This window comes from Pseudoliparis swirei, chromosome 8 (genome assembly GCF_029220125.1).
Source record: "Pseudoliparis swirei isolate HS2019 ecotype Mariana Trench chromosome 8, NWPU_hadal_v1, whole genome shotgun sequence".
NCBI lineage: Eukaryota > Metazoa > Chordata > Actinopteri > Perciformes > Liparidae > Pseudoliparis > Pseudoliparis swirei.
Window position 1 is genome coordinate 18,476,693 of NC_079395.1, and position 26,206 is coordinate 18,502,898.

Sequence of the window (26,206 nt, forward strand, 5' to 3'; positions counted from 1 at the left end):
ACGGGGCTCTTGATGGGAGATGGGGGGTCAAAAGCAAGGTGACTTTGAGTTGAGGGTTGATGGGACGACGCCCGTCACAGCAGGGGGGGGGGGGCAAACCGCCTGCAGGTTTCTCCTTCCGGCAGCTTCTTACCCGGCAGGCGGCCGAGCTGATGAGCTCCTTCCACCTGACGGAGGGCCCTCAGCGGGCCTTCGGCTCCACGCGCGCCGCAGTCGGCCGTTTCGGCTCTTTGAAGGAGGAACCGCGAGCCACTTCACATAAATGTATCGCTAATTAAACCTTCAGAAAAACAACACGAGTTTTAGATGTTTATTTCTCGCTGTTCTCCTGGAGCCTTTTCTACTCATCATCTGCTATTTTTGTTTTTCTTCCCAAAGTATGAGCAGCTCCTCTTGTTTCCTTTATAGTTGCCTCATTATTTGCGGCACCCCCGTGGTTGTTTTAACCCGAACTACGATCTGTTCCTGAACCCGACCGAGTGGTTCGGTTGCCTGAACCTGGCCAAGGATTTAACGATCCGTTCCTAAAGGTTTATGAAGAACCTGTTGCATCTAACGAGCGCGAAGCCACACGCTTTGGGAGGGGAAAACGCATCGAACGATGACACTCGTTACCCGGAGAGGGTGGAAGGAGATCAATGTTTATTTATATATATATATAAAAATGTATCTCCTTCCACCCTCCAATATCTATAGACACATAAATATACATAAAATATATATATACATATTTATATACATATAAATATATATATATAAATGTATATAAATATTTATTTGGTGAGCTAACAGAAATGTGATCTTTATTCAGGGGGTGCAGTTAGTGACAGCTCTGCAACCTTGACGGAGGGGGCGGGGCTTAGCAGGGGTCAGTTCTTTCACATTACACACACTCATTTGAGCCTTTGTTGGTGCGAAACTACTGTTTAGAGCAGCTTCAAGGTAAAAAACCAGCCGAGACTTGACACACACACACACACACACACCCCTGTGGATGTTGTCAATAGCATAAAAAGCACAGTCGTAGCTAATTACAGCGTCAATGGCTTCATTTTCCTGGTAATTCCTGGTCCAGCCCCTTGATATGCTGCTATAGGCTTATAGCTGCCGGGGGACGTTTAGGATGCACTGAGTACCTATCTCCTCTTTTCTCTCCTTAAGGATGAATTTCCATCTCTCAATCACACGTTACTAACTGCTTTCTCCCCGGAGTCCTTTTGACTTCACGTCTCATGGGGTCATCGGACTCTATGAGACGGTATAGATCCTATCTGCTGATGGATCATCGAGGTCTGGGTCGTGGAATTCCTGCTACTGACTACGCCACTGCCCTGTTGAGACTCCGCCCACTCCGCCTCTCTACCGCCATCTGCCTGATGGATCGTGGAGGTCTCCATCATGGAATATGCCTACTATGAACTATTCATACACTGTCATATTCATTGAATGTATTTTAACTCTAAATCTGTCCCTCTGTACACATGACATCTATTGTTCTGTCCATCCTGGAGAGGGATCCTCCTCTGTTGCTCTCCTGAAGGTTTCTTCCCTTTTTTCCCCCTAGAGGGGTTATTTGGGAGTTTTTCCTGATCCGATGTGAGGTCAAAGGTCAGGGATGTCTATATGTGCAGATTGTAAAGCACTCAGAGACAAATTAGTAATTTGTGAAATTGGGCTATACAAATACACTGAATTGAAAAATTGAATTTTCCTTTCAATGCGTCGGTGCCCAACTGGAAGACATAAACGGCACGCAGCTGTCAACGCCGCGCCGGTTCGCCTGCGTGACAACGTCCAGCCCGTCTGGAGGCTCTTCGTCTCTTTGACGGGGAAAGCACAGGTGTAACCAAATAACACGAATAATAGCCGCCTTCCATTCAGGCGTGCCAGTTCCAGGGTCCTGGGAGTGTGCGACGCCGGCGGCTCAGCGGGACGCCGCCATGGAGAAGACACGTGGTTAAAGCGATTAGTTCCACCTGCTCCGCCCGTCCTGCTCCGATTCATCCAACTGTCGGCCGTGTGGGAAAAAGGCGAAATAAAAGGCCCTTTTAAAAAATAATTCTGGGGTTATTTATTTGTTCGACCGGGCGTCTTTTTCTTGTTTCTGTTCATCAGATCAAGACCCTGCAAAAAAAAGGTGTAACATCAAAAGCAAAGCGTGTGTCTGGAGCAGCTTCTGTCTGCTCTCACCATTACACACCGACATGTTGCATTCAGGGGACGCAGAGATACCAATTACTCCTCCGACGGCAGCCCTCGTGGACTGCAGGGGGCTGTGTTTGATGTTTATTGAGAGAAAAAACGTTCACACTTTCAACTTCTTCTTCTTTTACAAAACAGCTCGGGTTGTTATCAGTATAGCGTTTGATCTCGAGCGTACGGAGTTGTCTGGTCTCCACCGGATGCCGATGTTAAAATGCTCCGTGAGCCGTTTCCCTCACCGCCCCATCCATTTCCTCCGAGCCCGCTCTGCTATCCTTTCTTTCCTCCCCTCTTCTTCTTCTTCTTCCTCTTCTTCCTCCTCTTGTTAAGACATACCAGAGTAAGCCTGTAGCCTGTGCCTGTAATCCCCACAGTGCTTGTTACTACAATCCCCCTTCATCTAACTATTCCGCGGTGGGCTTTCTTATTGCTTCGTGAGGGTCTGCCGGCGCTTGGCGAGGATATTTACTGCCGCGTCCTCCTGTTCGCCCACGCAGCGTTGTAAAGCTGCTCAGGTGTGTTTACACGCCGTCCCCCGAACATTAAACATCAACGTGTTTTTCTCACCTCGGAGCGGTTCACACTCGTGTTTGCATAGTTTGTCCCTTCATAAATAAATGTTCTTCCAAAACAGATAAACACTCTTTCCTGCGCTCTGTAACAGGTCTTGTTTATCTGCCCGGCAACAAGGAATAAAGACACGTAGTGCACCGTCTACAAGATACTTTATCTCTTCTTCTTCTCCCCTGCAGCTTATATAGCAGAGAGACAATCAACCTGATTCCCCACAGCTGAGGCCAATTAGGCCTCCTCCCGGCACCTGTTCCCTGAGCCACGCCCCCCACACACACCTCCACAGCCGAGTGTAACTCCGCCCGGCCGCCGCGCCGCGCTCTCCTTCTGTCGCGTAACCTTGTGCGTTGTCATTGTGTCGTGTTCCTGTCATTCAATGTGGAGCCTTTGAAGAAGCTGCGTCTCCTCTCGCCGCGCACGCTTAATATCACACGGATTTCCATGGCCTTAAATAAACAAAACATGTTTGCTCACCTGAGTCTGGATAATCGCTCCCTCAGCTCGGCTCGGGCTTCCCTCCTGCCGCCTAATTGGTCCTGATAGAGAGAGAGAGAGAGAGAGAGAGACACGCTGTGTTAACGCAACATGATGACACAAGGGGGGGGGGGGGGGGCAGGAGATCTGACCCCGGGCCTTGTGAAGCAGAGTAACCCGATGGCTCCTCTTTCTTCTTTCTTCCTTCCTCTTTCCTCCTTCTTTCCTCTTTTCTCCTTCCTCTTACCTCCTTCTTCTTCCCTCTTTCATCTTTCCTTTTTCGTCTTTCCTCCTTCCTCTTTCCGCTTTCCTCCTCATTATTTTCTCTTTCCTCATTCCTCTTTCCTCATTTCTCTTTCCTCATTATTTCCTCTTTCCTCATTCCTCTTTCCTCATTTCTCATTTATCTTTCCTCATTCCTCTTTCTTCTTTCCTCATTTCTCTTTCCTCATTTCTCTTTCCTCATTTCTCTTTCCTCCTCATTATTTCCTATTGCCTCATTCCTCTTTCTTCTTTCCTCATTTCTCTTTCCTCATTTCTCTTTCCTCATTCCTCTTTCCTCATTTCTCTTTCCTCATTTCTCTTTCCTCATTCCTCTTTCCTCCTCATTATTTCCTATTGCCTCATTCCTATTTCCTCATTCCTCTTTCCTCATTCCTCATTTCTCTTTCCTCATTCCTCATGCCATCTGCTGCAGAGACACCAGGCAGCAGCCGAGGCGACGCAGAGGAGAGTTGGTGGCGACGGATGGAGCCGCATTGATGGAGCATTGCTACACTTGTTAACATGTAGGGGGGTGGGGGGGGGTTGCATTTCGCTCACTTGTCTTCGCCTGTAGAGTGTGTATGTGTGTGTGTGTGTGGGTGTGTGGGGGGGGGGGGGTCTGAGGTTTGTTTGTATCTGGTGCGAGTGCCATGTAGCATCTGTGCACGCCGTGTACGGCATCAAGGACCGCCGGGCCCCCGATTCTCTCCGTGCGGTTTCATCTCGTGCGTCGGGGGTCTCTGGGGGTTTCTGATGGTCTTCCACTTGAGTTCAGTTGGCCTGGTTCCCACGGCAACCCCCGAGCCCCCCTTGTTTCCCTCCCTCTCTCTCGTCTTCCTCTGCATTGTCTCGCCACACCTGAGGTCTCCAGGTGCAGGCCGCCTCCGCCAGGTGGGTCCCGAATAACGAGTGTGCAGTGCAGCATCCATCCATCCATCCATCCACTCATCCATCCGTCCATCCACTCATCCATCCATCCATCCATCCACCCATCCACCCATCCATCCGTCCATCCGTCCGCATGCAGGCGGAGATCCACCGGCAGCGGCTGAGTCTGCGCTCTCACGTTTGTTTTTCGGTCCTCTTATTGAATATTTGAACAGGCGTTCTGGAGGACTGCCCTGTCACCGCGCCCTCTCTTCTCTCTCCTCTCTCTCCTCTCCCTCAGACGACTGTGATCACACATCGTGACGCCGCTCTTCCATCTCAAAGCCAAATATCACCGTCTCTGCACATGAAACACGAGCCGGGGCTTTGAGCCGCTGAAGGTTACCTTTATTTGTGGTTCTTCTTCCGTTTTAACTTGTTTTTTGAAAATGTCAAAAGTTAGTTTTTCCATTCTTTTTGCCTGTTTCCGTGCGTCTGGCGTGAATGTCCAGCGTGCCCGTCATGGCCACATGTGTCTGAAGCTCCTCTGGCTCCCTCTGGGGCTCGTGCGGCGGCTTCTGGACATTCTCGTGGGGGGAATGTGTGTGTGTCCCTGTGTGTGTGTGTGTGTGTGTCCGTGTGTGTGTGTGTGTGTGTGTGTGTGTGGTGCAGCGGCTTGGGCCCCCTGGAGGCCTCTGCCTCTCGCCCTGAGAGGAATGTTCACGACAGCCTACGTCACATTTCTGTAGCTTCTTCATTCTTGGTGATCATGAAATGTCTACGCTGCGCGTTGTAAACATCGCGGTTTTACACGCTCTAACCTCGAGTAGCACGTTTACCGTATTTTCCCCGCGCCTGGCGGCTCGTTGGCCTTCCACATCTTAGTAATCCACTTGGTGTTTGTTTTATAAAAAAATAAAAATAATGTTATGATGATATCAAAGAATTTGGCAGTAGTTTGACATTTTGGGACAAAAACAGACATTATTTGCATTCTTGCAGAAAATAAGTTGACAAGATTGATTCTGCCGTCACGTCTTTACAGTAAACATGGAGATGTCAATCGGCTCTCTGGCTCCGTCCGAAGGTAAAATCCACCTCGCAGCTAAATTACAACACATCACTACCCTCTATACCACAATACATCACTACCCTCTATATCACAACACATCACTAACCTCTATATCACAACACATCACTACCCTCTATATCACAACACATCACTACCCTCTATATCACAACACATCACTAACCTCTATATCACAACATATCACTACCCTCTATATCACAACACATCACTACCCTCTATACCACAATACATCACTACCCTCTATATCACAACACATCACTACCCTCTATATCACAACACATCACTACCCTCTATATCACAACACATCACTACCCTCTATATCACAACACATCACTACCCTCTATACCACAACATATCACTACCCTCTATATCACAACATATCACTACCCTCTATATCACAATACATCACTACCCTCTATATCACAACACATCACTACCCTCTATATCACAACACATCGCTACCCTCTATATCACAACACATCGCTACCCTCTATATCACAACACATCACTACCCTCTATATCACAACACATCACTAACCTCTATATCACAACACATCACTACCCTCTATATCACAACACATCACTACCCTCTATATCACAACACATCACTAACCTCTATATCACAATACATCACTAACCTCTATATCACAACACATCACTAACCTCTATATCACAATACATCACTACCCTCTATACCACAACACATCACTAACCTCTATATCACAACACATCACTAACCTCTATACCACAATACATCACTACCCTCTATATCACAATACATCACTACCCTCTATACCACAATACATCACTAACCTCTATATCACAACACATCACTAACCTCTATATCACAATACATCACAAACCTCTATATCACAACACATCACTAACCTCTATATCACAACACATCACTACCCTCTATATCACAATACATCACTAACCTCTATATCACAATACATCACTAACCTCTATATCACAACACATCACTAACCTCTATATCACAATACATCACTAACCTCTATATCACAACACATCACTAACCTCGATATCACAACACATCACTACCCTCTATACCACAATACATCACTACCCTCTATATCACAACACATCTCTGTTGATGAGCCGTATGTGTTGTGATGTAAAGAAAACAACAACAAAGACGGCGTGACCTTGTGTCGTGACCTTGTGTCGTGACCTTATGCCGTGACCTTGTGCCGTGACCTTGTGTCGTGACCTTATGCCGTGACCTTGTGGCGTGACCTTGTGTCATTACCTTGTGGCCTGACCTTGTGTCGTTACCTTGTGGCCTGACCTTGGTGCTGAATGGAGGTGAAGATAGAAGCAGCCGGTCACTTTGCCTCAGCCTTGTTTGCTTCTCGTGCCTCCATCTATAACTTTATGCCCAGATTCTCTTTATTTCTCTTCGGTGAAGCGAACCCCAGAATGTAAACAACGTTTCTTCAGCTGGTTTATTCAGATTATCACCTCTCAGCGGCCCGATGCTTCCTCTCCTCGCGCCTCATTGCCCTTCTGTGTTTTGCAATCGACGATAAACAAGGAGGCGTTGAAAAAGACAAAAATTAACTAATGAGCAAAACCAAAAAATCTACGCTAATAATAGGATGCAAACCAGTCCCATTGTAGCGGGCTAATTAACGCCTTGAGTCTTGTTTGTTTTAATCCGTACACAACTCCTAATGTGAAAACAATCTTTTGGGACCGCGACAGAATATGTCTTCAGTAATTTAAACAACCACAACATATTGTTTTTTAATCTTTGCTTTTTTATTTGTAGGTGGATTTCGCGCTGTGAATCTCATCCTCGGCAAGAAAGTGAATTTGTGTATTTCCCGAAACACACGATGCCAAAAAACCCGAGTTCTTTTAAAAATGGCTGAGCGAAGATGGGCGTCGCTGCCCGGAGAGGAAGAAGCCGAGTGAAGCGTCCCGTGTTCACTTCACACACGCAGAGCTCGACATTCAGCCACACAAAAGAACAGCCATCCAAACGCAGGAACACAGCAGATGGTGGGTGGGCTGCAGACACGTGCAGACACATTTGGCTACCTAAGCAGATGTGCACACACACACACACACACACACACACACACACACACACGCAAAGTGTGTTTCAAGAGGCGCCGTCGTGAGAGATGGCTTCAAAACGCGGCCAAACAGATGCGCACCAAAACACACACAAGATGGGGAGAGAGTCAATACCCCGGGAGCGCACGGCGTCCGAGGCGACGTGAGGGTCCAGGGAGGGAGGGACTTGGATCTCCACCACGGAAAGCGCTGAGGGAGGGAGGGATTGAGGGAGGGAGGAGAGACGGAGGTGGAGAGTGAGGGAAAGAGGGGGGAGCAGATGGGTCAGCCATCTGGTTGATGGAGGAAAAGAGAGAGAGAAAGAATGAGAGAGAGAGACAGACAGACAGAGAGAGAAGAGAGAGAGAGAGAGAGAAAAGGATCCGTGTGTGAGCGCGTTGTGTTTGCGTGGGACTGTTTATGCAGCAGAGTTGGTCAGCCGAGACTCAGGTGCCAGCGGACAGTGCGGTTGAGTTACTCTGGCACGCTGTTGAATACACTTATGACACACACACACACAGACACACACACATACACATACACACACACACACACACACACTCTCTTTCTCTCCCATGGATGGTAATTAGGACCCCTGCACACAACATACATCTTACTCGGAGAGCTGTAATTACCGTGACATCGCCCGTCGCCCCCGAGCCGCCGGGCCTCTGCGGCCGCGTGGTCAGAGCTCACCGCGGCTCGGTTCCCTCGGCCACGAAGCCCCGCCGTCCAGAAAACTACCGGAGATACATCAGTGAGTCACAGTGTTGCACTGGGTGACGTGTTCCTCACTGCCAGAAACACACACACACACTATTTTGAGTCCGCCCCACACACACCGCCGCGCTACTGTTAATACTTGGCTAAAAATAGTGACCAATAAACACAACGGATCCGTTTCGTCCCGTCACCGAGACTCAGCTCACACACAAAGCCTCCGACATCACAGGACTGGGTGATCACATATTACATATATTGCTCTACGCCCAAGATACCGGTTTGTCCCTGGGCAGCGATATGCGTATTTGTCAATAACATAGAAACATTGATTATCACACTTATGCTGAATCATCAGTTTCTGGAACATGAGACGGCCAAACCAGCAGACACAGGAACAGCTTCTTCCCCCTGGCCGTCACTCAGATGAACAATCAGACACGTCCGTACTTCACTCACATCCACATTCATTGCCCCTGTTGTTGTTCTACATTGTACATACATGTTGTTATTTTAAAAAAAAAATCCTCCTTTTATTTGTACATTTGTAAATTCCCTATGTATGACGAGTGTAAGTGAAACGGGAGTCAGATTCCAGTCAATAAAGCTGATTCTGCTCAATTTGGACTTGATTTCTGACATTTTTAAGCGTACATCTAGAGACGGAGAGTGACTGTGGAGGTATGGAGAGGTCGGGTCCTCGACGGAGGGTGTAGTAACACTCAGGTCGTCTCTCTCGCAGCGACGCTTCCCCCGGGCGATGTGCTTCTCACAGCTCAAATTTACATTTGTACCCGTGGAATAGGAAAAAACGGAGCGGACCGACAGGAGGGAGAATAACGGCCGCTCCATCTGTCCACGGAGTCATGAAGACATCAGGGCGGCTGCCCGGGAACATCCACATGTTGGATTTACTGGCCCCGGCCGCTGCCGCTCAGCCCCCCCTTTGGCCCAAATGCCATCCAGACCAAATAAATGAATAATCATTGCGATGTTACTAAAATGTTGCACAATATTCTCAACGAAATGAGACGGCTCACAATTTAATGAGCTATGATGTGACAGCCGTTACTGTCAATGTGATGGTTGGTTGCATGTATGATGAATTAATTACACTCCGTATGCTATATATAAAGCCCCAGCCGGAGGCTGTTGGGGGGGCCTCGTATCGACTGATTGCCAAAAACCAACTGACATGAGAGAATGGATACGGCAAAAATCGGTCCATTTCGGAACATCATAATAATTTCAAGCTAAATGAAAATGTAGAGCGCTCAAAATGTGTTGTTGTTTGTTGTTTATTGTTTGTTGGCGCCAGATGTGAATGCAGAAACCTGTCGATGTCTCTGAGCTTCTTCCCTGATGTTGCACGTCCACCATCGGTAACATGCACGTCCACCCAGCTGAGGCCAAACTGTGGATCCCGACATGGAAGCTAAAAAAAAAAAGCACACATTGTGGGTCGAGAGGTTCCTCTCTTGGGGCCGCGCTCGAGGATCTTTTCCCCAGAGAGCGCCCTCGGCCACGGCGCGGCGACGAAGCGCTCGTCATCTGGATTGAGACGTGTGTCACATTGGCAGCATCGCGATGGTGTCACTCCTCCTCCGACTGGTCCCTCGTTCCTCTGCGAGCTCCTCAACGCTCGCCCCTGCAACACCGATGAGGGAGCGTGACCTGAGGTCAGACCAGAGGTCAGCTGTTAATGACACAGACGGCTGAGTCTCCGGCTCCTCCCAAACAGTTCCTCCTGACCTTTCTCAGAGAGCGTTCTTCTTGAGATTAGTGTGTGCTTACATAATGTCAAGAAAATGTTTAAAATGTCGATTTTCCCCACAAGTGCAAGAGGCATACGACATCCAATTATAAAATGGTATTAAAAAAATACAAAGAGCAGACAGGCCGCAGCCGGGTGAAGCCCGACCGGCTGCGCTCCTCTCGGGAGGATGCGTGTACGTGTCCACAAAAGCAAAGCTTCATTATTCTGTTGTTGTTTACACTAGTTTACGGCACCTCCCCTTCATTCACTCTCCAGCTCGCTCGATCCCCCCGGCTCGCTCGCTTTTTGGTGGCGGAGTTTGAATCCCGTGTCAAACTAACAGCAACCGGCAAGGAGACTAAATATAAATATACTAATATATATCTTAAAAGTAGCAGTACTTTTTTACGTGAGTATGGCGCTCTGGTATTCTGTCCAAACCTGATTTACAGAATTCAATAGTTCCACAACTCTACACACACACACACACACACACACACACACACACACACACACACACACACACACACACAAAATGGTTACAGAGGCCACTTAGATGCAACCAAAGGCATGACATACCTTACAGATAATGACAGCGGCACAGCAGGAAGTAAAAGGAAGAAGGAAGATGAAACCGTGAGATAAATAAAGAAGAAAAGATAAGTGACAGGATTGCAAATAAATAAATAAGAAAATAAAGAACAGGGGAGGCAGACAATTTGATGAGATGGAAAGAGACTGACAAGAAGAGAAGAAAGAGAAAGAGGTAGAGAGAGGGGGGGGGGAAATAAAATGGAAAACAAAAACAAAAATGTCTCGTTTCGGGGTGGGGGGTTGCTGAAAAGATCAAAGAAATCATACTTCCAAAATAGCACAGATGTCAGGAAAAAAAATGTAGACCAATTTATTGTCGATGGCAGGAAGCCGGGCACCACCTGTAAAATACGACTCCGTCTGCCGGAGCAGCGCCGAAACAATGGCGGCCCCTGATGAAAGGAAGAGAGAACATGATGGGAAACGACTTCACACGGAGGGAAAGACAAAGATTCCACTTTTGCTATGCGCCTTCGGGGCGGCTGCACTCGGCATGCGGCTCACGCAGCCTCATCGCTGTGTGCGACGCACCAATGCATTAATTATTGTTAATATGATCGTGCAGGTACTGACGATTTATCACTATTACCAGCTCGGCCGCCGCCAGCTCAATCTTCTCCGTGTGCCTCGTGGAGAGAACAAAATATGAATGTCATTTTTATTATTTAATTTTTCCCTCCCCCCCAAACTTGATTCTCTCTCTCCGCTCGGGACGGTCGGCCATTATCGTTATTTTGTGTGATTATCGTTCATTTGGCACGTCGTCGCCGAGACGATGTGCTGATGTATTGCAACATAATAAAAAAGAAATCAACAACAACAACAACAACAGCAATAGCTCTTATGGTGTTTGTGCAGGCGTGTGTATGTGTGTGTGTGTGTTTGTGTGTGTGGGGGGGGGGTTGTTGTCTTGGTTTTTCCAGTGTGGTCGTTTACCTCCAGGGACACGCTGATGCTGGATCTTTACCTGTGTACACACACACACACACACACACACAAGCCATCCATCAGCTGGCAGCTTGACATTGAGCCTGTGCTCTTGGAGATGAAAGATGACACCACGCGCTCATAGTCAAATCACACGCTCTCACACGGCAGACGGGCACACCGCCAGACGTTTCTCCACATTAACAATGCACCGTGAGGCATTTCTACAAAATTCGGTTCGAAAATTCAGGGGAACTGTTCATTTATTTATGTCGGATGAAAGAATCGACCAAAGGTTTTCACTTGACTTGTTTTTCTTTGCTCAGCTTATAACGTATTTATCATTTTGATGGGTCGACTTCTATAATAACAAGGAAATATTTAAAATCACATATTGGCAGAATTGCCAAACATTTTACTTACTTATTACAGACACATTATAATAGCAATTTTAATTTCAAAGGTAACAGTCATAATTATATGTTTAGTCACGGGAGGTTTGCGGTCTCTCCAGTGATGGCTGCTAATTCAATAATTACGCCGGCTGATTTCTGTGTTGCGCTCGTCTCCAGCCTGAACACGCGGTTCGGCTGACACCGAAGCACAGAAGATTGGATTCTTCGTGATAAACTACCCCCCCTTTTTTATTTTACACATGACGGGAGTAGTCTACATGAGCGTGGATGTGACTCAAGTGTCAAAACATAAGTCTGAAATGTTGTTGTTGTTTGGAAGAGAAAATTACAACGACGCTCCACGAGATAGCTGTTAGGGTGTCAGAAGGCTTCAGGTAAAGAAGTGCTTGTCAGATCGTAAGAACAGCATTTACCCCCTCCCCCCCCCCACACACACACACACTCACCTTTGTGACTCAGTATTAAGTGAGAGTCCGACAAGTTCTGCAACTTTCCAAAAAGCACCATTTATAGGATTATTGTCCCCCCCCCCCCCACACACACTACAACTGTTGATATATTCTTAGAAATACATCTCCACCATTAAAAAAAGTTCATACACCATCGTGGCGAGTGAACGTTACGCAGAGGTTATGGTTTTTAGTCGAAACGTGAGGATTTTCACGTAGGCACGTCGTTCCTCGGTGCCAGTAATGCCGCATCAATACAGTTAATGTTTAAATGTGTCGTGGTGCCAACGGCGTGCGTTTGCATATCGTCCATCGGGACTAGTCACGACCAAAGTTTGGAAAAGACTTGTTAATTTGAATTGCCTGTTAGAAAAAATGATTTAGCACAATATATATGCAAACTCAGTCATATTATTCTCTGAACTGTGTTGGGCACCCAGAAGAGTGAAAAATACATTTCCAAGTTTTCCAATGCGCCCTGGAGTCAGAACACTGATGCAGAAAGAGAGCTGGCAGCCGCCACGTGAGCTACTGAATACACCAGGAAATAATAACGCCTCATATTAGTATTTTGTTTGGCCTCAGCATTGATGTTATTGACTCTGTTGTGCTTTGCAGATAGGAAAATACCACAAAAAAAAGAGAAGAGATATCCAAAGTTTGTTTACCACCCAGAGGGTAAGTAGCTATCAAGAAGCTCAGGTTGTTGTTAGTTACGTTAGCTTGTAGCGTTAGTAGGCTAATTACCCACACAGTGCAAACCTGCAGCATTTTAAAATGCATCCAGGAAACTCAGAGCAGGTTGAGGAAGCAGCAGCTGCACCACCGGGGCTTCAGGTGAGGTCTTACTCATGACATGTTAATAATTACAAAGCATTAGCAATGAAACTGAAGGACGTTTGGGGAATCTGACCTAATGTCAGCACTTTTGGATCGTGAACGATGTAACGTTGAATTAACAAAACAAAGCTGTTCCATAAAACCTGAACCTATTCCCAAAGTCTTCAAAATAACTTTCAAAATAAATGCATAACTACTCATATAAGATCTAAATGTATTAACCAAGGCACTGTTTTGAACCATCGGGGCTTCAGGTGAGGTCTTGTCTGACTTTGTGTTGAGGTGTCATGGCTGACAGTGTTAATATTATCTACCTGTTTTATGTGAATTATTATTATGTTAAAACATGCATGCACGTGCAGACTAGGCTAAGTTCTCTTTGCTCTTAAGGGAACAGTCAGTTTGAGCCACAGTGACCATCATGAAGTCAGTGTAGCACTGTCCTTGACATGAAGAGACCTCATGAAGTCAGTTTAGCAGTGTCCTTGACATGTGGAGACCTCATGAAGTCAGTGTAGCACTGTCCTGGACATGAGGAGACCTCATGAAGTCAGTGTAGCAGTGTCCTTGACATGAGGAGACCTCATGAAGTCAGTGTAGCATTGTCCTGGACATGAGGAGACCTCATGAAGTCAGTGTAGCATTGTCCTGGACATGAAGAGACCTCATGAAGTCAGTGTAGCATTGTCCTTGACATGAGGAGACCTCATGAAGTCAGTGTAGCACTGTCCTGGACATGAGGAGACCTCATGAAGTCAGTGTAGCACTGTCCTGGACATGAGGAGACCTCATGAAGTCAGTGTAGCAGTGTCCTTGACATGAGGAGACCTCATGAAGTCAGTGTAGCACTGTCCTGGACATGAGGAGACCTCATGAAGTCAGTGTAGCAGTGTCCTGGACATGAAGAGACCTCATGAAGTCAGTGTAGCAGTGTCCTTGACATGAGGAGACCTCATGAAGTCAGTTTAGCAGTGTCCTGGACATGAAGAGACCTCATGAAGTCAGTGTAGCAGTGTCCTTGACATGAGGAGACCTCATGAAGTCAGTGTAGCACTGTCCTGGACATGAAGAGACCTCATGAAGTCAGTGTAGCATTGTCCTTGACATGAAGAGACCTCATGAAGTCAGTGTAGCAGTGTCCTGGACATGAAGAGACCTCATGAAGTCAGTGTAGCACTGTCCTGGACATGAGGAGACCTCATGAAGTCAGTGTAGCATTGTCCTTGACATGAGGAGACCTCATGAAGTCAGTGTAGCAGTGTCCTGGACATGAAGAGACCTCATGAAGTCAGTGTAGCAGTGTCCTGGACATGAAGAGACCTCATGAAGTCAGTGTAGCAGTGTCCTGGACATAAGGAGACCTCATGAAGTCAGTGTAGCAGTGTCCTGGACATGAGGAGACCTCATGAAGTCAGTGTAGCAGTGTCCTGGACATGCAGAGACCTCATGAAGTCAGTGTAGCAGTGTCCTTGACATGAGGAGACCTCATGAAGTCAGTGTAGCAGTGTCCTTGACATGAGGAGACCTCATGAAGTCAGTGTCGCAGTGTCCTTGACATGAAGAGACCTCATGAAGTCAGTGTAGCAGTGTCCTTGACATGAGGAGACCTCATGAAGTCAGTGTAGCAGTGTCCTTGACATGAGGAGACCTCATGAAGTCAGTTTAGCAGTGTCCTTGACATGAAGAGACCTCATGAAGTCAGTGTAGCAGTGTCCTTGACATGAGGAGACCTCATGAAGTCAGTGTAGCAGTGTCCTGGACATGCAGAGATCTCATGAAGTCAGTGTAGCAGTGTCCTGGACATGCAGAGATCTCATGAAGTCAGTGTAGCAGTGTCCTGGACATGCAGAGACCTCATGAAGTAAGTGTAGCAGTGTCCTGGACATGGGGAGACCTCATGAAGTCAGTGCTGCAGTGTCCTGGACATGGGGAGACCTCATGAAGTCAGTGCAGCAGTGTCCTGGACATGCAGAGATCTCATGAAGTCAGTGTAGCAGTGTCCTTGACATGAAGAGACCTCATGAAGTCAGTTTAGCAGTGTCCTTGACATGAAGAGACCTCATGAAGTCAGTGTAGCACTGTCCTTGACATGAGGAGACCTCATGAAGTCAGTGTAGCAGTGTCCTTGACATGAGGAGACCTCATGAAGTCAGTGTAGCAGTGTCCTGGACATGAGGAGACCTCATGAAGTCAGTGTAGCAGTGTCCTGGACATGAAGAGACCTCATGAAGTCAGTTTAGCAGTGTCCTTGACATGAAGAGACCTCATGAAGTCAGTTTAGCAGTGTCCTGGACATGCAGAGGCCTCATGAAGTCAGTGTAGCAGTGTCCTGGACATGCAGAGACCTCATGAAGTCAGTGCAGCAGTGTCCTGGACATGCAGAGACCTCATGAAGTCAGTGTAGCAGTGTCCTGGACATGCAGAGACCTCATGAAGTCAGTGTAGCAGTGTCCTGGACATGCAGAGACCTCATGAAGTTAGTTTAGCAGTATGAGGAGACCTCATACCTCATAAAGTGGTATTGTCAGTATCCGTGGCTGTATTATAGCCCTACCGTTAAAAAAGTACTTTGTTTTGAGTGTGTCAAAGCACACACCATGAAAAATACCCCACTGTAAAAAAAGAATGACCCAGCCTTCTGCTGAAATGTTTTTAGTAATTGGAAAATTGACATTGAAAGCTTTAATCGGCATCTAGCGAGTAAAGCACACCATCATGCTGTAACAACAATTGCATTGAATAAAAAAATGCAATGGTTAAAACACAGCAGGAGGTAAGGCACTGTTTAATTAAAAGTATGGGATGCATGTTCCTGCTAGACGGGCTTTTCTTTAGAGGACATGAGGTAGACAAGGGGGATTTGTACCACTGTGTCATTCACGGCAACAGAAGACCCTCTCATGACCTCCTGGCTGACACGGAGCCCCAACTATGTACGGCCGCAATGCCAAAATGAGTATCTTACCCGGGCGACACAGGTCTGAGGGAAATAGCCTCAGACATCAGGTCCCTGCTAGAGGTTACATGTCCTGTCATAATGGATGGCACTCAAGATGTTCAGGGTAAAGGACAAGTCTCCATATGCCTAAGGTGTGTGGACAGAGGACTTGTGCCACAAAGGAGGTATTTGTGGGACTCTACGAGGTGTCAGGGACAACTGGGGAACAGATGGCTCAGCTAGTGGATGTGCTCCTGAGATTAAACTTCCCAATATCAAGGTTGCAAGGTCAAACCGATGAAGGAGCAGCCAATATGGCAGGAAAGTTCAATGGCGCTCAGGCAGTTTTGAACAACCACGGGCATTGAATGTGCTCATTGTGTGAATCTCCTTACAGTGTGCATGCAGTGCCTCTCCATTTATGGCGGGATCACACCAGACGCGACATTTAAAAGCGCAGCCGCTCCAAAATTGGCTTGGCAAAAACGCACCGGGCAAAACAGCTGGGGGGCCTGGGGATCCGACCTGCGTGCGCAACCTACCGTTGATTTTGGGTTCACGATATTTAAAAAAAAGAAAGGAAAGAGTACGGCGAACACCACCATCTAGTTGCACTTCCGAACGAGCAGGAGTCAGTTGGAGTCGTGTTTCGATTTAGAATTACAAAGCTCTTCGTAATTATATACCGCTGTCTCGTTGGGAAAACAGGAAGGAAAGCCCGCCTCTTACTTGATCCGATTGGCTGCCTTGGGCCTCTTGCTTGATCCGATTGGCTGCCTTGGGCCTCTTGTTTGATCCGATTGGCTGCCTTGGGCCTCTTGCTTGATACGATTGGCTGCCTTGGGCCTCTTGCTTGATCCGATTGGCTGCCTTGGGCCTCTTGCTTGATCCGATTGGTTGCCTTGGGCCTCTTGCTTGATCGGATTGGCTGCCTTGGGCCTCTTGCTTTATCGGATTGGCTGCCTTGGGCCTCTTGCTTGATCCGATTGGCTGCCTTGGGCCTCTTGTTTGATCCGATTGGCTGCCTTGGGCCTCTTGCTTGATCCGATTGGCTGCCTTGGGCCTCTTGCTTGATCGGATTGGCTGCCTTGGGCCTCTTGCTTGATCCGATTGGCTGCCTTGGGCCTCTTGCTTGATCCGATTGGCTGCCTTGGGCCTCCTGCTTGATCCGATTGGCTGCCTTGGCCGAGTGTGACGTTGATGAGCGGTGCGCCTCCGCGCCTCGCGCTTAAAGTTGAGAATATTTTGTTTTTTAAGCGAGCCTGAAAAACGCAAGAAACACGCGCCGCGCGGCATTTAAAAGGCACGTCTGAAAGGCCGTACCATAGGGAATCAATGGTTTCGCTAGCGACGCGTTTTTTGAGAGTCGCGTCTGGTGTGATCGAGCCCTTCGTGGGTCCATGTTCTTGGAACTCTCAGCAACCAATCAGGCAAATTCAAAGATGTACTGGCTGGACATGCAGGAGGTGAGGGGCATACTTAAAGTGTGAAACCTCTTGGTCCAATGAGGTGGACAGTGCGTGGCAGAACTGTTGACACAGTTCTTAATCAATATGAGGATATATTTACTAGCTTGGAGGAATTGGCTTTGGCTGTTTCCGACTCTGGTCCCAGAGCCACTGGACTCCTGGAACGCTTCCTGAAGCGGGAAGACCGTTCTTGGACTGCTAGTGGCCTCTGAGGTGCTGGGAGAGCTTGAGTGTCTAAATAGGTCAGGAACGGCTATTGAAGGTAGAGGCGATGGTAGAAAAACTTGGATTAGAGCCAGTTCTAATTCCACACCAGAGGGCTAATCACCGCCAGGCAAAAACACCGGAGGAATATTACAGGGTTGCATTTTTCCAGTTGGATTTGCAGTTTAGGAAAAGGTTTAACCAACCGGATTTGGAGAAATTCAGAAGAATTGTGAATTTTCTTCTCTCGGGCATTTTGGATGATGCCACTGACCCATACTTTGAAACTGACAGGGAGATTCTGAGAGCTCAGCTCCCAATGTTCCGATTAAAGTGTCCAGTCAGCACCATTAGGGAAGCTGTAGAAATTCTTAGGGCAATATCCAAAGAGAGGTACGTCTTTGACGAAGTGGAGAAGCTGATCAGAATCTTGATGGTTGTGCTTGTTTGCTCAGCTGAAGCTGAGCGGAGTTTCAGTGCATTAACAACCTGGCTGAGGTCGTCCATGTCTCTGTAAGCCATGCGCATCAAGATGGTTCTTAAAGATGTGGACCAACAGTTCATCTCTGTGATGAAAGACGGAGGTATCTTTTTGGTGCATTTAAATAAGACATGAAAAGATGAAAAAAAAAGTAGCTAATAATTGCATAAAGGTGGAACGCACTTTATTTATAGCTGCAGAATAGATTCATTTAAAAAAATGGAAAACGTTCTTTCAAAGATGTTTTGGATATAACATATGCTCTAACTGTATATTGCAATTCAAGCAGAACGTTTTGTATTCATTTATTTATTATTATTTTCTTGGTGCATAATACTGTTTTCTATTTAAACTAAGGTTTTATTACTGTTATTATGTTTAAATCAGTTCCAAGTTACACAAATGTAAATATATTTTAATAAACCTTCAGGGCCACAAACACATCTCCAAAAGTTCGAGGGTCCTTCGACAGTCCTTCTGACAGTGAAACACTCTCAGTGACCTGCCGTACTATGCTGATACTTTATATTGCTGTGAGAGCAATGCATTATGGGAGTCATACCGCTTGGTCTCATGATCTCCCCGATGAATGGATTCTTTTCCCAGTGATCCCCTGCTTCCCACTGACGAATGACACTTTGATTACACTACGTTACATATCTCAGACATCTTACTTTTGGAACCGCTGACAATAAAATGATCTACATTTTTTACATTATAACAGCAAATTGCAGTTCTGTTTGATCTTTTGAAGCTCTAATCTCCTGTAATGTTCCAGTCCTTGACGATACGTGAACATCCCAAACGTGCTGCATGTTTGAGGAAAGGTTTTTATAATCATTGCCCGTAATCCACAACTGGAGGTTTCACAATCGGATGACATCTTAGTGACACTAACGTGGCGTTACTACCCGGTGCTCGGGAACACTGAGTTCTCCATTACAACAGTTGTTTAACTCTACTCACCCCACTCCATTTAAAGGATTCATTAACTTGGTTTGTTTCCGTAAAAGACAAGACTGATCTGAGGCAGATCATTTAAAAACGAATAGAAGCAGAAAATAAAATCTCATGAACTCAACCGTCAGAGTCTCTGATGCATCGAGACCTCCGGGGCCAACGTTGCCCTTTTGCTTGATTCAATTCCAGTCGTGGCTGCACACGAGAACGTGTCGCCACGTTGGAATTACGATATTAAGATTAAAAGGCGGATTTTGATGGATTATTCATTCCATGCGTGATCGATGAAGGAGGTTATTTAACCTGCCGTAAAATCACCTTACAAGGCGCGTTAAGAGAACTCTCTCCGTCGCCCCTCAAGGTGTTGGGAAATGTTCCGCTCGCTGCGACGGTTTAAATTAGGCTCATTTAGCCGGCGGCCGGCTGTTTTACCTGCTTTTCTTGTTTTGTGCTCCGCTGGAGCCGCTGCTGATGTTGACAACATCTCCTGCTTGCAGGCTCCGTTTTCCTTTCGCTCGGTTGCTTTGCGCTCGCCGTCCGGCAGGCGGGCGGCGAGCGCACGTGGGTGCATTTGTTCCACCAGCATGAACGCAGCAAATAAACTAGAACGGGCACTCGGTAGAGCGCATACCTTCGCATATCACAAGATTGGGCATTGAATTATGAACATGTTGGCATTAGTTGCATGCAAATTGGAGATAAATTGACCGTGCTATGGTAAAAAGAAGATTTTGACCTTTCCATGACCTTGACCTTTGACCCGATCGATCCCAAAATCGAATCAAATGGTCCCCGGATAATAACCAATCATCCCACCAAATTGCATGCGATTCGGTTAAAAACTTTTTTGGTTATGGAACACGCATACAAATAAATACATAAATAAATACACGGCGATCAAAACATAACCTTCCGCATTTTCAATGCGAAGGTAATGAGCTCGCCGACGCTGCTCATATCCATCATCCAATTATCAATGTCACCTTTTTGTTGACCGAGTTGTGCCGCTCCGCCATCAGCATGACCGGCATGGCGGTGACCAGATATGATTCATTTTTTGGCACAGCTGGGTCTGATTCGCGTGTGTTTTGTGTGCACCGACGAGTTTAATGTTCCACAGATAAAACGTGCTGTAGTTAACAGGCTATTACTGCGAGGTACTGCAGCGAATATGATATGCCAACACCTTCCCACACACACACACACACACACACGCAAAGATACATTTAAATCTGAAGGCACATGCATGCACACTTTGACACAGTAGACTTATCTTCCCACGCCTCCACGAGCGCGTTGAATGAGGACCCATGATGTGTTTGTTATGTCTTTACCGCTCTTAGAGGGACTTTGAGAGATATCATCTTGGAAGAACAAAGTGCAGTTTGTGGGTGTGAAGTAAAAATAAAACACCCAAAATTGCATCTGTGCTTCTTGCAGCTCTGACAAAAAAAAAGAGAAAAAGGGGGTCATTGAAGTTCTGTTACACCAGATGTTCACTATCGCACTGGGATTATGCTGAGCAAGCATTCCTAGACGACTCATTCATGTGCCGTGTACCTGAGGTCTCCGGGGCCTTCGGCTGCGGGGCGTGAACCCCATCACGCTCTTGTTTCATTGACAGCTTATTGTTTACCCCAACACATGCTGGGAGGGTATGAATGTGCTTTACCGCGTTGCGGAGGCGAGACTGGTTTTACACAAGTACACAAATGGAATACATCTAACAGAAGATCTGGAGCGAACTCATTAGGATCACCTTGGAACTCCTTGGCAGAGTCGGAATTTTTTTAATCTCAGGATTAAATGGAAAAGTAAATTATCCAACGGTGTAATTATATTCAAATCGCCTCGTCTACGTATAACAAACGAATGTGCAAATCTGAATCGACCATGTCGCTTTGCTTTTTCACAAATCCACATTTTGAAAGATACACATGAAATGTCGGCTTTGGATATTTCGGAGATGACTTGGCACGCACTAGATATCTGTGATTCACGTGCTGTGAAATCAGCCTTTCTCTAAATGCTGCTGTTATTCCCGAAGCAGAAAGCAAGTCTGTATTTTTATCTTCCGTTACACGGTGACACAAAGTGCCCGATGAGCATCTCGCCATCCTCGGAATCTGGTACCCCAATCTGCTGATCGAATCTGAATCTCTTCGAACCGCCAATCAAAACTGTTCAGGCTCAGCTTTAAATTCAAGGAAGTGACACGTGTTGAAATAACGAAAGTCAAAGCCACTGTAGAGTAGTAGTGGATTCTATGTAAATAAGGAAGGCTTATGTTTTAAATGAATACATACAGGAATATATGATACATAGGGAATATTATGAAGAATATTAAGATGTATGTATTATGAATTTATTGTAAAGCATAAGAGGAAGACACTGTTTTATTATTCTGACTATGATGACAAATGTAATCATTTGTGTGATGCATGAGGATTAATGAGATTTTGTTGTTTAGAGATGAAAATGGATGCTGGTTTGAAACCTAAGACGTTACTAGTATGAAAACTAAGTGAAATATATGAACGCTCTAGCTCCGCCTCTATTAATCCCACGCATGTGTTTATGCTCCATTTCCATTGTTTGGATGACACAACTTGACACATTGCGTGCCGGCGCACGTTAAGAGGTCGTGGTCCTCTCACACTCTAAAAAAAAAAAGTTGAGTCAACTTAAAAAAGTGAGGCAACCAGCTGCAAAGCCTTTTTGAGTTCACTCAACTAAGGGCTAATGTGTTGTGTCAATTTATGATAAGAAGTTCACTCAAAGTGATATCTTAAGTTTGTCAAACGTAACATTACTATTCAGACGTACTTATGTATTTAAGTTAACACTACTTAAAATATTGCATTTGATAGTTACATCTACTCATGTACTTAAGTTCAGAACACTTAAAATATTAAATTGGAGAAACTTTAAATTGTCTGTTCTTGTAGATTAAAAACATACATCAACAGCACTTAACATTTTTTGTTGAGAAATGTTTTGTTGAGAGAACTTACTTTTAACTTAAAATGTTTTGTTGAGAGAACTTACTTTTAACTTAAAATGTTTTGTTACTAAATTTCACTGTCCATTATTTGAGTACACTCAACATTCTTTGCAACGTTGCCTTCATTTAAATTAATTAAAAATGTACACCGTTTTCTTTGGAAAAGTCAACAGTTAAAGAAAACAAACTTCTTCAAACACAAAATATTTATTAACAATAACTAAACATTTGTTTGCATAACTATATGAATTCCAGGTGTCAACACTTTAACATAGACAGCAGAGGGTCAACATCCTTAAAAATCAAAATGGCTGCATAAAGAGAAAAAAAAGAAAAAAATATGTTTTGCGAATCCAAAATCAAGGCCTTGAAACAAGCTTTGGAACATGCTTGTGACACGTGTGTAGCTGTCACAAGTAGGTTCCCCACCCCCTAAAGCACCAATAAGCAACAAGTAGCCAGAGGGATATTCGGTAATAAGGTTTATTCCGACAGCAGACTGTGTCTCTGCTCTCCACGCTCCTCTCATCTCCTGTCTGTCCAGCTCCTTTATGGAGACAGACTCAGATAACCAACACAGATCATCATCAGCTGGACTGATTACCAATCTGATTACCAATCAGTCCAGCTGATGACAATCAGACACCGTTCCCTGAACCACACCCCCGCTCCACCCACTCTGCAGTATTCCCAGTTCAACTCCTTTCACGTAAGATTCATCCGGGTCTGTATTCTACACAAAAACAAGCATACAGAGACTATAATAAATATTCACCGCCTCTTTCATTTTTTTTCTTCCCATTCTGTAACAATACAATTTAAAAGTCAAAAGACATTTTTATGCAGATTTTAAAAACTAAAATATACCACTTTCATACAAGAGTCACCTCCTACACATTAGTATTATAGTATTTCAATCTTCATAGTCTGTTAAATAAAATAAATAAATTGAGCAAAATACAGGGAAACATTTGCTCTCACGGTACAGGCTCCCTTTAATTCAATAAGTGACAAAACCTGAACTGGAGCAAATCTGCCATTAAACAATGGACAATATCCTTCCAAATCTAATCCATATCTAAATATAATAAACAAACAATGGTATCAAAAACCAATGTATTTTAAACAGGGGCTAAAGAAAATATTTTATATAATTTTATTATTTAAAATATAAGATTAAAGTAGTATATATATGTATTTACATATATATATGTATTTATATATGTATTTGTATATATATATATATATATATATAATATATATGTGTATGTGTGTTTACTGACATACATGCGCAGTGGCCTTCGTTACCTCAGCAGATGCCCAAACCACTATATTAAGTTTTCTCAACTTAATATTTTAAGTGGATTCCACTCTTTATTAATGAAATTGACATTTTGAGTTAGTTCAACTTTTTTCAAAGGCATTTGTTGACTCAACTTTAAAAAATGTGTTAGGACAACAAATTTGAAGTTGGGCTTTTTAGAGTGCACGTATTTAAAATCCTGATATAACTCCGTATCGCCTCGCCGTGTGAATACACCGACGCTTTAGCCACAACAACCCAATAAGCGCCCGTCAGCTTGTTGTGCCGCCACGACAAATCAGTTGATGCAGATTAAACTCCAAAGCAGAAATAAATATCCTGTTCTTGTATCTTTTCGTGCTTTGTTTGATCAGCAAGCAGAAATGTAGAAAGGTGGGAGGCCTCCCACTCTGCGCCGCTATCGCAGGTCTAAATGACAAGTGTTGCTGGTGAGAGATAACGTCCGCTGCTGAGAATACCACATTTACATTTTTATACATTCAAATATTTTCAGGTATGCGATTGTTTGGCTTCAAAAAAATACAATTGCCATTTGGACTCAACAATCCTATCACATGTGACCAGCTGGGCTGCTTAAACCTGCTATATCGCACACGTTGAGATACTGTTCTATGAATATTTTACAACGGGCCGGTGTGAAGGCCGATTGTTCATATTTTAGCGTAGCGGCATCTTCACCTACACCTCCCCGTCCTCTTTCCTCAATCCATATATTTCTCTCTTTTCCCCGATTGTCAACAGCCGTTTAAAGGCTGATATAATTCGCTCAAAGGGCCTCCGCCAGCTGGACGAGAGAGAAAAGCTAAATGACAATGCATCCATATACGGTCATTAGCATTCAGACAATCGCCCGTGCATCCCTCTCTGGCTCGGAGCCCTCGTCGTATTCATCCTTGGACTCTCGCCACCGAAACAGACAAAACTCCCGCTGCTGTCCGTCCGCGGTATTCTTTCGAGGGCGACAGCCCTCTAAATGGCAAATGCCACATGACAAAATAGAGAGGAAAGGAAAGGAGCGAGAGAGAGAAAACGAATGGAGAGAAGACATGAGCGGGGAGAGGAGTGGGGTTGTGTGTGTGTGGGGAGGAGATGACAGTGCCTGAGGGAACAAACATCACCTCCTGTCTGGCTCCCTGACAGCAAAGAGCAGACAGGTGGAGAAGGGAGCAGGGCGAGCCAGGCTGTGTGTGTGTGTGTGTGTGTGTGTGTGTGTAGGTGTGTGTGTGTGAGTGTGTGTGTGCAGAGGTGCAGCGTCCCTCCAGCCGAGAGAAGGGCATCTGTCCGTCTCCGTTGCTCGACTCGGACTCTGGCGTGCGGCAGCTGTCCGTGTCCGTTAGAGCGCCGGGCTATTAGACGCGGTACCTCGGCCTAGTCCCTCTCACCGTGGATTCCCGAGTACCCATCATGCATCTGTCCAGTCGTCTGTCGTCCTCATGCTACCTGTCCGTCCGTCAGGGGAGCAAAGCACCGCGCACACTTCCCGTCCTATCTGCCCACCTGCTCGCCACTCCGCCGAGCCCATGGCCGCTCTCCCTCTCCTCCTCGCCGCTCTTCCTCTGGCGTCCAGCACGTCCTTCTCGTATCCAGAGCGGCCCCCGTCCCTCTGTTCCCTTTGGATCTTATATACTGATAGATGACTGGAATATATTCTAGGATCAAGGGATCGTATTTGCTGCAGGGAGCGCCTTCAAAACACACACATACACACACATACAGGTCACACACAGGCTGCACGCCACACACACACACATACAGGTCACACACAGGCTGCATGCCACACACACACACACACGGCATGCACGCACACACACATATACACACACGGCACGCACACACACGCACACACACACATACACACACGGCAAGCACACACAGGGCATGCACAAAACAGTGCCTGGAAGCAGTCATGAGATAAATCAAGTGTGCACATGTATGTGTGTGTGTGTGTGTGTGTGTGTGTGACTGTGAGCACAACTGCATTGCGCGGACGTCGTTTAATGAGTAGCTTAGCGTTAAACGACGTTCAGACTGACTCAGGAAACTAAATAATTATCTCTTCTGTCATTTAAATAAATAAACATATTTTTACCCTCACACAAATAAACATGCCACGAGAAAAGTCTTCATGCCGCTCCCGGGCTCCTCCGCCCTCCGGCGGGTCTCTGCCGTGGTAAATGGTTTTGGCACGCAGGTAGTGATGGATTCTGTGACTGTGGGTTTTTAATAAACTCGAGAGGAGCATATTATTAAGATTGCCTCATGAGAGGAAGGGAAAACAACTGACACTCAAACTCCTGCAACTTACAGTTTTTTCCGTTTGCTAAGCGACAGCGGGCACAACTGGAGTCACATGAGCAAAACTCTAACTCCAGTCTGCACAGCAGCAGTTCATGTGGACCAAACTCGAGTTTGTTTTTCATTGCTTGAACACAGTTTTCAAAACTCTAACACTTATCCCATGAATTTAACCACAACCTGCACAACACTGAGGATGTACAGCACTTTGTTCAAATGCAACAGACTGCTGTCAACATGTGAACCACACATTCAAAACAGAATAGAGTTCAACCTT

The 26,206-nt window shown here is 45.8% G+C and overlaps 1 long non-coding RNA gene across 1 annotated transcript; it reads right to left on the minus strand.

Moving 5' to 3' along the window:
• Nucleotides 1–802: 802 nt before the first annotated feature.
• Nucleotides 803–8,864, minus strand: LOC130197522 (uncharacterized). Its single transcript, XR_008832481.1, has 3 exons — nucleotides 8,188–8,864; nucleotides 3,250–3,311; nucleotides 803–2,124 (listed from the first exon to the last, which is right to left on the minus strand). It is a non-coding gene; the product is annotated as an uncharacterized LOC130197522 (long non-coding RNA).
• Between the last annotated feature and the right edge of the window lie 17,342 nt (nucleotides 8,865–26,206).